Source organism: Populus alba, chromosome 12 (assembly GCF_005239225.2).
Source record: "Populus alba chromosome 12, ASM523922v2, whole genome shotgun sequence".
Lineage (NCBI taxonomy): Eukaryota > Viridiplantae > Streptophyta > Magnoliopsida > Malpighiales > Salicaceae > Populus > Populus alba.
Genome location: NC_133295.1, coordinates 6,114,792 through 6,127,715, shown reverse-complemented (window position 1 = coordinate 6,127,715; position 12,924 = coordinate 6,114,792). Strand labels below are relative to the sequence as shown.

At 28.6% G+C, this 12,924-nt stretch overlaps 1 long non-coding RNA gene across 2 annotated transcripts in view; it reads right to left on the bottom strand.

Moving 5' to 3' along the window:
* The window catches only part of LOC118030218 (uncharacterized), a 32,798-nt gene extending 21,433 nt beyond the window's left edge, over positions 1–11,365 (bottom strand). Inside the window, exons 1-3 of one of the 2 annotated variants that reach the window (XR_012167527.1) lie at positions 11,232–11,365; positions 10,794–10,879; positions 9,391–9,464 (exon numbers count right to left, since the gene is read on the bottom strand). This is a non-coding gene — a long non-coding RNA (uncharacterized lncRNA). The remainder of the gene's footprint in view (positions 1–9,390; positions 9,465–10,793; positions 10,880–11,231) is intronic. The other variant, XR_012167528.1, reaches the window with a different exon arrangement.
* Positions 11,366–12,924: the final 1,559 nt, after the last annotated feature.

Genomic DNA, 12,924 nt, shown 5'->3' with positions numbered 1-12,924 from the left:
TTTGAAATTCTTTAAGCGTTAATTTTGGTCATTTGATTATTGGCGAAGAATAGTGGTCCATTGGCTTTTTTAGTGATGGAAATGTCTAATATTTTGTTATCTTAAATGTTAACTCCGAAGAACTCTTTTAGAGTATCAAAGAAATCTTCAATTTCATTAGAGAATATTTGTAGATCTTGATTTATAGAAATTGTAAGATTTCTACAATCCTTAAGCTCAATGACATCTTGAGCTTCTTTCTCTTTAAATTTTTCTAGTTAATTCCAATCCATAAAGAAACTAGAATCATAAAAAAAAAAATAATTCAATTTCAATATCACATTCATCCCGAACAAAAGGCTGTGTCCTCTACTTATGCCTCTAAAACAAGTTCTCAAAACTAGCTATGAATTCATGCTCACAATTCTGTTTTTCTCTTCTAATTAATGAGTTAATTCTATAACTTGCCTCTATTAGTCTCTTTTTACAATCAATGAGTTAATTTTGAAATTTATCTTTGTAAATCCTTAATTTTTAGTTTGTTAGTGTTGCACTCTTGGATGTCTCAATCCCGAGATGTGACCTCATCATCACTTTCTACATGAACACACTATGTCTTGTGTCTTTTTCTAGACATGATTTTTCAACAACACATAACAATAAAACACTAGCATATTAAATTTTGATACCAGATGATGAAGATTACGACGACGACGACGATAACAATAACAACATCAACAATAACAAATTAAGGTTGAACAGTTAATAGGAAGGGATATACAAAAACAACTTGAGAAATCCTAATTGTACACAATTCTTATAATAAGAGAAAAATATTCTGAATTTTAATCTCAATAATCAAAACATGATATTACAGGTTACTTAATGCAAAATCATATATTAAATAGAACAAAAAAATGATAAAAGAATTCTAAACTAAATAGAAAAATATGATCAATCATGAATGGTAAGTTTTTGGCTTAATTTAGGGGTCTCATCGACATTGAAAGGTTACAAAAGTTTAACTCTATATAAAATAAAGCTTTTAGAATCTTTTCATCAAATTTTAGCTCAATCAAACAATCAGATTGAAAATTATAGCCATTATCATAAGGCTAAAATCTCTTGCATCAAGTTCTTTCTATATAACCACTTGGCTTACAAAAAATATTTATTGTAAAATTTTTAAGAAAATTAAATAATATCATGATAGAATTGGAAATATTATCTTAAATTTCATTTTATATAATGAGATAAAATATTCATTATTATCAATAAAAACATATTTACAATACGTTTATAAAATTATTTTAAAAAATAAATAATTTATAAAAATTTAAACATTTCTTTTATTTATTAATTATTTTCAATGATAATTTATTTATTTTCAAATAATAATTTTATTTATAAATTTAAATATTTAATTAATCTTATTTATTTTTAAAAATAATTGATGTAAGGTAATTTGATTATTTTTTTTATTTTCATAAATAAATATTTTATTTTTTTTATTTGTAAAAATAATTCACTTTTTAGTATGAGTTGTCTAGGAAAAATGCTTAGATAAGTTTGTCCCATATCTTATCATAAACAACTCATTTTCTTTCAAATATAGTTCGTTTATAATTTATGGGCAACTTTAAAAATTCAAAATTATGATCCCTTAAATTGTCTAGTTAGAGCACCGGGTAAGTGCTTGATTTTGTCTATAAATACTACTTGTTTATTTCATATGAAAATACACTTGATGCTTGCAATCTCTATAGTATGAAAAGCTCTCATTACTTTCATAATCCTCTTCGAGCTTTGAACTTTATTTGCATCAATTCTCTTTCTCATATTCTTGTGCTAGATTACTTTTTATAAAGTGTTGAGTTTAATTTATTGTAATTTTTTTTTTATATAAATTATGATAAATTATTGTGAAAGATAATCTATTATTAAAGTATAAGCGGCATTTGAACCACTTGAAAAAGTTTTTGTCGTAGGTCATTGGAAAGGTTAAGAACTTGATCATTGAAAAAGATTGAGAGTGAAAGGTTTTATATTATTGAACCCATAAAATAATTAGTGTATCGATAAGTCCTTCGCTCGTAAAGAAAACCGTTTGTTGTTAGTTAATAATTGAATAATAGTTTAAAGAGTAAAGTAGATGGTTTTCTAAACCACTATAAACTGATGTGTCTTTTTAAATCTCTATCTCAATTACCTTGTACACTTTCATATTATATATGTGTTTTGGTATTTTGAAATGTTAAAAATCAAACCTTTAATTAAGCATCTAATTCACAATCTTTAACAAAAGTCCTTTAATTATTTAAACAAATTGACAAATAGTAATTTAATTATGTGGTGTATACATCTTCACTATCTTTAAAAATAATACTATTAATAATAAATTTTTTATGAAAATTCTATTGAATTATTAAAATATTTAAATAAATTTGAAACATGATTTTATAACATTCATTAATTTTTTTAGCTTTCAATTAGAGAAAATATGGACATGTTATTTTGTTCTTTATTTGACTTGCTTTAATAATAATAATAATAAATTTTTTAAAACTGAAATAATGTTTCTAGTTAAAAATATTGTGTTGGCTAAGATGATAAAAAAAAGATATATAGAAAAAAATTTATCGTTATGAAAAGAAAAATTCAAAGTGATTATATTTTTGGAGTTAATGATAACAAGGATATTTTAAAAAAAGAATTTGGATCCCAGCAATATATAGAAAAGGCATAAAAACTAATTGGTGTGATGACCAAATTAAGCAGCTAAAGTACCGAATAACTCATATCTAAAAACGTTACTCAGGTTAATCAATTAAAGATGAATTATGGGGGTGAATATATTGGATAAAATGTTATTTTTTAAGAAATATATTAAAATATATTTTTTTATTTTTAAAATTTTATTTTTAATATTAAAATATTAAAATAAATATTTTTAATATTTAATTTTTATAAAAAAATTTTTAAAACAAAACAACAAACCAGCCCAAACATAGTTTTTCTGCCATTTACTAGCCATCAGAAAATATTATTTAGGTCGTCATTTCCAAATCAGTCCTCCATCCATTCCTTGTATTTTAAACTCTTCAATCCTTATTATCTCTTGGCTGTGACTCAGATCATGACTGAGACGAGACCTAAATGGCAGAAAATGCACCTAATTAAGGTTCTCCCCCAAAGTATGCGAGGCTTCGTTTAATTTCTGATCTTGACAAAAATAAACTTGTTAAAAGGCTTCTCAAAGCTTAAACACGACAGATAGAAGCAAGTGGCATACATATACAAGCAGCTGTATATACCCAGGTGTTAAAACGACCCGTTCCCAGCTATTGTGAGAGCTGGATCTCTATCGTTATCTAGCTCCGTGAGCCAGAAGGAAGAGGAAAATAGTGCAGGAGGTAGCCCTAAACCAAAAAATGGAGGGGGGAAATCATAATTAAGCCCAGATTTAAAGTTGGAAATGTTCATTGTATATATAGATATTATTAATACCCTACAGTACAGATCTCTACCATTTCATCATGGCTTTAAAATTCCCAGAAAAGCTAAATCTCTGAAATCCCAGTACTCGGCCAAAACCCTAACTTGTATAGAAAGCAGATCTGCTGCAAGATGTCCTTAAAAAACAGATGAATCCGATGGGCATAAGCCAAATACGCAAGCATTGATCAAGCCAACAAAACATGACCCGACTTAAGAATTAAACCTTTTCCGCAGAATGATTTCCACCCATACAGAGGGAGAGGGAGAGCGAGAGAGGCTGCGGGCGCCTTGCAAACCCTCGAGTGTTAAACTGATAAAAGATTCGGATTTTCAATGAGACTGCAGATACCATCAAACATGTTTAGATTCGAGGAATTCTTGAATAATAAAAAGAAGAAGCCCTAGAGGGAGCGAGTGAGTGTTGGGTGGGGAATCACATTCTGGTACCTCACTTGCAGGAAAAAAAGAAAAAAAGAAAAGAAAAAAGAAAACCCTAGGAGAGAGAAGAAGAAAGCATCTCTGAGTGGAGGCAAAGGTTGAGTTGCACCATGAATGACAGGAATCATAGTTGGAATTTCGTAGCCATGTCTTGACAGATATCTCTTTTTTTCTTTAAGTGGTTGGACCATTTTTGAAGAAGTGGAAAACACCAAAAAAGAGCGCCTCAATTATCAGACCAACTAAAGAGAGATAAAAAGAAAAGGGTAACGCAAAGTAGTACACAATGCGTGCAGAGGATAGAATGAAATGACTGCCCCTTCATTTTATGTGGGAATATGCAATGTAACTCATTATTTGTGCAAGAAAATTAACTGCACCACAGGCCTGCCTTTTGGATCATTCGTCCAATCTCTCACACTCTCCTTCATTTCTATCTAACCTCCACTGTGCCACTTATGATTTTGATATTTTCTAGTCTTTTTGTTTAGCTGGGGACCTACTTTCCTCTAGGGAGGACCATGATAGCTGTGTTTCGTGATGGGGACACACACTTTCGACTAAGTCTTCAGTTCCTATGCCCCCAAATACATGACGAGGAAGGCTACGTACCTCTTGTCGGTGACAGATTCATCTATACAGTTATAGCCACAGATGCTCGACGGTGGTTTAGTAGTGGATTAAACGAACAAGTGCCGCATGGATTCCATGTTTGTCCTGGTAAATAGTCTTGCAACCGGGAATGCTGTTGAAAACACTATTTAGCTTTCAAAAAAGCTTTTATCAATTGATTCCCAACAAATTCTGATGAGTGCAAGAAGATTATAAACTTAAACAACAAGATTCTGACTCAATAGTAAAACAAGATTTCTAAATATATATCATTTCTCTTTTTATTATCAACGATTTCTATTTAAATTAAGATTTGAACTAATTATCAAAAATTTCAACTCTTGTCAAAAACTTGAGCTTTTGCCCACGGTATCCATTGGAAGAATCCAGCTTTTCAGCTGGCAAACTTGTATCTTCATGGCCAGACATCCCAAATTCCTCACTCTTCGTCAATGGATTCTTAGGGAAGTTTTTGAAGATCAATTCAGTGCAACGCTTTATCTAAGAAAAACGATCAGAGGTAATGGGAGAAGCAACACCTTGTTGTGTAGGAGAGTTGAATCCACCCACATTGTTGGCAATATCTAATTTTCTATATGAAACCAAATCAGTATTTTGTTGCTTCAAACTTTTTATTGTACATATTTTCTATCAGCTTGACTCCATATTGGATTATTGCATCTTTGCCACTTCCATATCATCCAAGGCAAGTTTTAATTTATCAAAAAAAAAAAAAAATTTAGCTGCTAAATCTAAACATAAATCTCCTCTCTCTCCATGTAACTATTTCCTTTAGTCTCTCGAAGGACTTATTCAGCATTGCCCGTTCTTGATCCCCTGCCTTCACAGTCAAAATTTATCTCCATTCTCTCAACATCAAGTTTCTTCATTTCTAAAGCAATTTATTCCAACTCCTTTTCTCCTAAGAGAAGTAATATGTTTAAACTTGCTTTTTATTTTCTATCTCAAAAATTATCTTTATCCTTTAAAAAACTTTCTATCTTTTCACTAGTTATGGTGTTTTTTTTATCCTTCATTCCTTAAGTCCTCTCTTTATCCTTTTAAATTATACTACCAAGAAAATTATTATTAGTTATGATGTTAATTTTTATAAAGTTAAATTTTAGACACGGAGCAATGATGGTGTTAAATAAAGTACCTTAAAAGATTTAGATTATGAAAATGACGAGGATAAAAAAAAAAAAAAAACAAAGCCTTTTGGAAAACACACCATAATCAATATATAATCAAAGCATATCTAATAAGCAAAGATTATAATATGCTGGAAAAAAACCTATATGGATAAGAGATTATGAGATAATTAGAATCGATCCGCTTACTCATTTTACTTTGATATTAATTGTTGAAAATAATAAATACTCAAGTATTTAACATCTCAAATATTTATTGATGATTTTTAATATTTTTTTGAATTCAAAATATATTGGTTCTTATATTTATAAAGAGATTACAAGCTCAGATTATCATAATCTAACAGGGATTTTAATTAATTAAATAAATAAAAATTATAAACACAAATCTTCTTCTTTTTTATCAAAAAATCCTCCATAGAATAGAATTTCAACTAATATCTCAATAAGCTAATATCTTAACAGACATGGAAATGCAGCGGTATAAAACAATTAATTTAACAACGCATGGCTATGGCTTAATGGAAAGTATAAAAAAACGTTCTGGATTTTTCATTTCTAAAGCAATTTGTTACACCTTTTTTTTTTTCTGTTTTTTTCTCTACAAGAAGTAACGTGTTTAAACTTGCTTTTATTTTCTAGCTCAAAAATTGTCTCTTTATCCTTTAAATATATAATTTTCTATCTCCACTCCTTTTATCATTTTTCTTTATCCTTAGATTGTGACCTATTACTTTTGAAAATGTCATTAAAAAAACAAAATGGTAAAGGGTCATGGACGATGAAATTAATATTATTGAAAAAACTAATTTTTGAGAGTTGACAAAGCTTTCAAAAAACACAAAAGACCATTAAATGTGAAAAGAATGTAAATTTTTTTTTTTCAAAAAGAATGATAAAGGTGACAAATATAAAACATGTTGATAGCTTAAAAGTTCTAATAAAAAAGTATGGAAGCTTGCTCCAGCTGAAATATATAATAAAATAAGATTGATTATTGTTTTTAACTCAAAAGTTCATGATATATTTTCTAGTTCAATGTGAAGTTAGTTTTTATATATGAACACCTTCAAGAACAAATATTTATTGATTAACCTCCCGGTTATATAAAATTTAATAATGAACTATAAGGTATAAAATACTTACTGAAAATAAAGCTAACAAACCAATAAAAACTCTTTGAAAAGATTGTGAAACAGATAATAACTCATATGAATTCACAAGTTTTTGTGAGACATATGAAATCATGAGGGAATTTATTGTAGTTTATATATCTCAACAAGATTTAGATGATAAAGATGATGAAAAAAAAAAAAACCTTCGAAAAACGCACCACAATCAGTAAATAATCAAAACACAACTAATAAGCAAAGATTATAATATGCTGGAAAAAAACCTATATGAATAAGAGATTATGAGATAACTAGAATCGATCAATTTGATGATCTGCTTATTCATTTTGCTTTGGTATTAATTATTGAAACTACTAAATACTTAAGTATTTAAAATCTCAAATACTTATTGATGATTTTTAACACTCAAAATATGTTGGTCCTTATATTTATAAAGAGATTACAAGCTTAGACTATCATAATCTAACAGAGATTTTAATCAATTAATTAAATAAAAATTATAAACACAAATCTCTTTTTATCAAAAAATTCCTCCATAAACTAAAATTTCAACTAGTATCTCAACAAACTAATATCTTAACAGACATGGCGATGCAGCAGTATAGGATCGGGATAGATTTAAGCTGGGAATCAAAGTAGGTGCAAGGAAAATATGGTCATTTGATTAACACTAGCTATATAAATATGTGTAAGAAATTAAAACAATTAATTTGACAACGCATGGCTATGGCTTAATGGAAAGTAGAAAATTGAAAATACTTTTAATTTTTCATTTCTAAAGCAATTCGTTACACCTTTTTTTTCTGTTTTAAGTAACGTGTTTAAACTTGCTTCTATTTTCAAGCTCAAAAATTGTCTCTTTATCCTTTAAATAATATTCTATCTCCTTCTATTACTTTTGAAAATTTCATTAAAGAAACAAAATGGTAAGAGGTAAATGACTATGAAATTAACATTATTGAAAAAACTAATTTTTGAGAGTTGACAAAGCTGCCAAAAAAAAAAAAACAAAGACCATATATTAGTGTGAAATGAATGTAAAAATCTTTTTTTGAAAAGAATAGTACAATTAACGAATATAAAAAACATACTAGGTAGCTAAAAGTTATAATAAAAAAAATATGAAAGTTTACTCCGGTTAAAATATATAATAAAATAAAATTAATTATTATTTTGGCACCTCAAAATTTTGATATATTTGTTAATCAATCTTCTAATTATATAAAATTTGATAATAAATATAGAGTATAAAATACTTATTGAAAATGAAGCTAACAAACCAATAAAAACTCTTCGAATAGATTGTGGAAGAGATAATAACTCATATGAATTCACAAGTTTTTGTGAAACACTTGAAATTAAAAGGGAATTGATTGTAGCATATATATGTCAACAAAATAGTGTTTGTGAAAGAAATAATAGCACCATGTGAAGTCTTTTGACAAGAAATGACTGTTCAAAGAATTTTTGACATGAAATAATTAATCTGAGCATTTATATTTTGAATAAAAGCCCATATTTTTGGTTGAAGATTAGACATGTTTGGAGTAGACACAATTGATCATCTCAACATTTTTACAATGTACCCAAATTCTAAATCAAAAGAGAGAAACACTTGATACAAAGATTGGGAATTAATAAAATATATTTTTTCTTTTAATTTGTATCCTTTCACACACACACACACACAGATATATATATATATATATATATTGAATAGATAGGAATTGTTGGGGCTAGTTAATTTATTTGTTTGACGCCAATTTAACACAGTAGGATGCGAGTCTAGTATACGTAAAATTTCAACTATAGTTTTCTACATGGATTTGGTTTTAAATTAGTGTAGTTTGGTATATTTAAAATTCATCCTAAGTTCATACAATATTAAAGTATTTCATTTTAACCCATACATGCATGTCAAAGTATAAACATATATCCATACATTTCATTTACTCAAGAGAATTTGGTAATATACTCTTTATCTTATACTTGTACTTGGTTTACTAAAACTTACAAAAGCTTCAAATATTTACATCTTGATTATAATTAACTTCAAAATATATTTAAAAACGTAAGAGTTTATTAACAAATATCATCATATATGTCTATTTAATTATTATTAGAAATAGTACATGGGTATTAAAAATTTGCAATTTAACACTTATATTATAATTAACTTCAAAATATATTTAAAAGAGATTTTTCTAAAAATATTATATTTTCTTTCCTTATTGCGAGCTAGTGCATAATTTTACCAATGTCATGTCGGTTATATTTGTTCATTTTGAAGAAAAAAAAATAGTTATTCATTAAATTTTTTATTTAATTACTATATTGTATTTTTTATATATTTATTGAATTACGCTAAAATTTATTCTGAAAACCAATAAAACACTTAATTTTTTAAATTAAATTAGAGTATTTAGATATTGAGTTTATAAATGATTCAGAAGCAACGCTAGGGTTGAAAACAGGTATTCTTAACATTAAATGCAACGACTAAAAGCATCAATGGCATTTTGAGATTTGATTGTTGACGAACTTCACAAGAAAGCTAATACGAAGGAAAAGACAAGTACCTCAATCATCACTCAGCTTTCAAAGTTTTATCTAAATTTTCATGTCCTTTGATCTCCACGCAATTTCCAATAACCTAGCAAATGGGTTTTCTTGGATTAGCATCGCCTTTTTCTTATAAACTCATTTAAAAATCTCAGTAACCAGCTTATTATTGCACCGTAAATCAAGAAACTTCTTCTTCTTATTCAAATGGTTAGAAATGCAATACAATGAACGACATACATGGAAATTAATTAACTTTTTCATAGCACAAGATGATGACACGAAGATGATGATTATAATGATAATAATGATAATGATGATAATATCGTTAATGACTACCATAATGACTATAATAATAAGGTTAGTGTTAAAATATATAGGCCTGCAAGAAATAGTTAGATACAAATTCATTCAGTAAATTATAAAAATAAAGATTAAAAAAAAAAATAGAGGTTAAAAAAAAAAGGAAAAGGACAAGAAAGGTAGAAGCCTAATTAGTTTTTTCAGTTAAACAAAACTCCTGAATTTCGAAACAAGTCTAAGCTATTGTTTAAGTTTTTTTTTTTTTTTTTGTGTGTTTCATGAGATCAAATCCATCATATTATGTTGGGTCCTTGGCTATTATTAGCTATTAAATTTCTAAGTGGACAGACCCATGGACTATGACAGGAAAAGTCCTTGTGAAACAGAGCGCAGTGGACAAACTTAAAGAGAAGTCCCTCTTTCATGGGCCCAAAAGTAAATAATGATGGGCTAGACATTAAGGATAAATTAGCCCACAAAAGCTTTTGATGGGCCTGACTCTTGAATGCCTAAAGCAAATTGAAAAGGACATTTTCCTTTTTGCCTCCTCCTCTCGAAACAAAACAAATCTTTTAAGCAGATGGAGGGAGGGAGGGAGGGGGGGCCAACTGTGAGGATTTATTCCGCTTGCCACGTGTGTGCATGCTAGCGTTTCTTTATCTTTTCAGACCTGCAAATGTAAAACCTCCGAACCTAGGACCTATGAAAAACTCATGCCACCTCCCGTTTTGACTGAGCATTTTGCACGAAACCCCCGTTCTAACGTGCCTTGTTTTACCAGATCAAAGCCCAAGGAAGAACGTTTGAGGTTTACCCTACAAGGCAACTCTCCTCACCCTTCATTTCATTTTTTTCCAGCTACTGGACGCTACTGGGCAGTAAAAAGAGTGGTGGTCGTTAAGAGCGACGCCACCCAATGGCATGGCTTGTAATAAAATGCATTTTCATGTTCATTTGCCTGATGATTCTACTCCTTGGCATTTTCACGGTCTTTTCTTTTTTGCGTTCTGGGAAATATTTCTACGATTGAGCATCTGAATTTGCAGTGGAGAGGATATAGATCAAATGAATATATGCGGAAAGCAAGAGAAAAATCAAATCAGGCTGCCCAGGTTACCTTGGACTCTAGAGGATCGTCCCGTTATTGCATTCTCTCCCAAGAAATGATGCTGCCATGGAACACGATTACCTCCAAAACTGCACCTACAAATTAACATTCACCATCATCTATATTGAAATTCACGTGTTTGCATTCACCGCTTCCTTTGAAAGAGAAGCGAAAGAAACGAAAATGCAAGAGGGCGTTGAATGAGGAAACGGCCAAATTCTGCTGAAGAGATATATTCTGATGTAGAAGAAGAATTTTGCCTCAGATAGATATATCATATATAATGAGATCTGATCCGTCAAAAACATATATATATATATATATATATATATATATATATATATATATATATATATATATAGATACACACACACACACACACACACACACACACACACAGGAGAGACAATCTGATCATGTTATCCAAGGTTAATTTCACTGACTAACCTTGAATCCTGCAACTTCTTCCTCTTATTTCTAGCACCTCACGCATGGTTCTCTCTAGAATATAAAACGAAGACACCATCCCAGAAAAGAGAGAGAGAAAACAAAAAACCAAAAAGAAGGCGGACGTCAAAAGGGCCGTCTCAGTCATCTTTTGTATATATATATATATATATGGACACACACCCTAATATTCAGCCGCGCTACGGTCGGAGTCGGTAAATAAACTAGTTTAATTTAATAATATAATTGTAAAAAAAATGACAATTAATGGAGAAAAATAAACTCATACCAATATTATAAAAAGATATTTTTTAAATATTCTTAAAAGATCTCAACGATTTTATTCAATGATAAAATAAAAATTAAATAAGAATATGATAAATTCATAATAATAATAAAAAAAAACCTAGTTAAGCTCAATTACTAACAAATCAAATATTCAATGACAAATTAAAAAAAAAATTCAATTTTTAAAAAGGAAAAAAACCTAACTCGAGTTAGCATGCCAAATTCACAGCTTGAGTATGAGACTAAAATAACCTCATACAAAAAAAATAGAATAAAATAGTAGAGGTTAACACTCAAGCAAACCAAATAATGAAAGACAAAACTAAAAAAAACATTGAAAAAAAAAATTCAAGTCAACCTAGATTAACTAGACTAATCTTTGAAACCCGTGATTAAATTCATGAGATCGAGATTACCTCACATAAGGCTAACACAAAAATATTACAAAGAAAAACTCTAAATTATTCAAATATCAATGGACAAAATTGAAAAAACAAGATCAAGGATTAAAAAAACAAAAAATAGCTATAAAAAGAATAAAAACCAAATTGGATACAAGAAAATACATGAAATAAAAAATGATGATAGATGAAATTAAAAAACAAAATCGATCAACTTCATAAAACATTAAATGCAAATAGAAAAAAAAAAATGATGGACCAAAACTTATACAAGTATAAATTGACATGACACATTAAATTTTTTAAAAGACAAGAACGTATCCTACAGTGATGAGAGAGAAAAGAGGGACAAGAAGAAAAAAAAAAGTTCATCGCAGCTCAATCGTTTCTCCACCATTTAGATGCACTTGGCCACCGTGAAAAGGACATAGGGACGTTTCCATCACCGTCATGAAAGGAGACATTTGGCCATGGGGAGACCCTTCACGCCAACTCAAAAAGCACGAGTTTCTCCCATTTACTTGCTCGCGCTAGCAACTTTTGGGCCTTAAATAGTATTTAACATTTTTAAAAATAATAAATAGCTCTTGGTCAATTTGATTTTAACAAAAAAAAAAAAACAAAATAAAATTACAAAAAACCTCGATACTAGCAAAAGAAATTTTCTTTGAAAGGTTATCTAACCATGTTACTTTACTTTAGAAAGTGAAAAGCTCTTAGCTTTTAGTTAAATAATTTTTTTTAAATAATTTAGTTATTTTACTATATTTTAAAAATATAAAAAACTAATTTGTTTCTTTGAATTTATAAATGATTGGTAGATTTTTATGAAAAAATAATATTGTTACCCTTAATATTTTAATGTTACAATATATTTTGATCTGTAGTGAAATGCTGAGTGATATTATTTATATATATATATATATATATATATATATATATATTAGAGTATAATTGTGGTTGTTTTTTAAGTGTTTTTCGTACTGAAATATATTAAAATGATA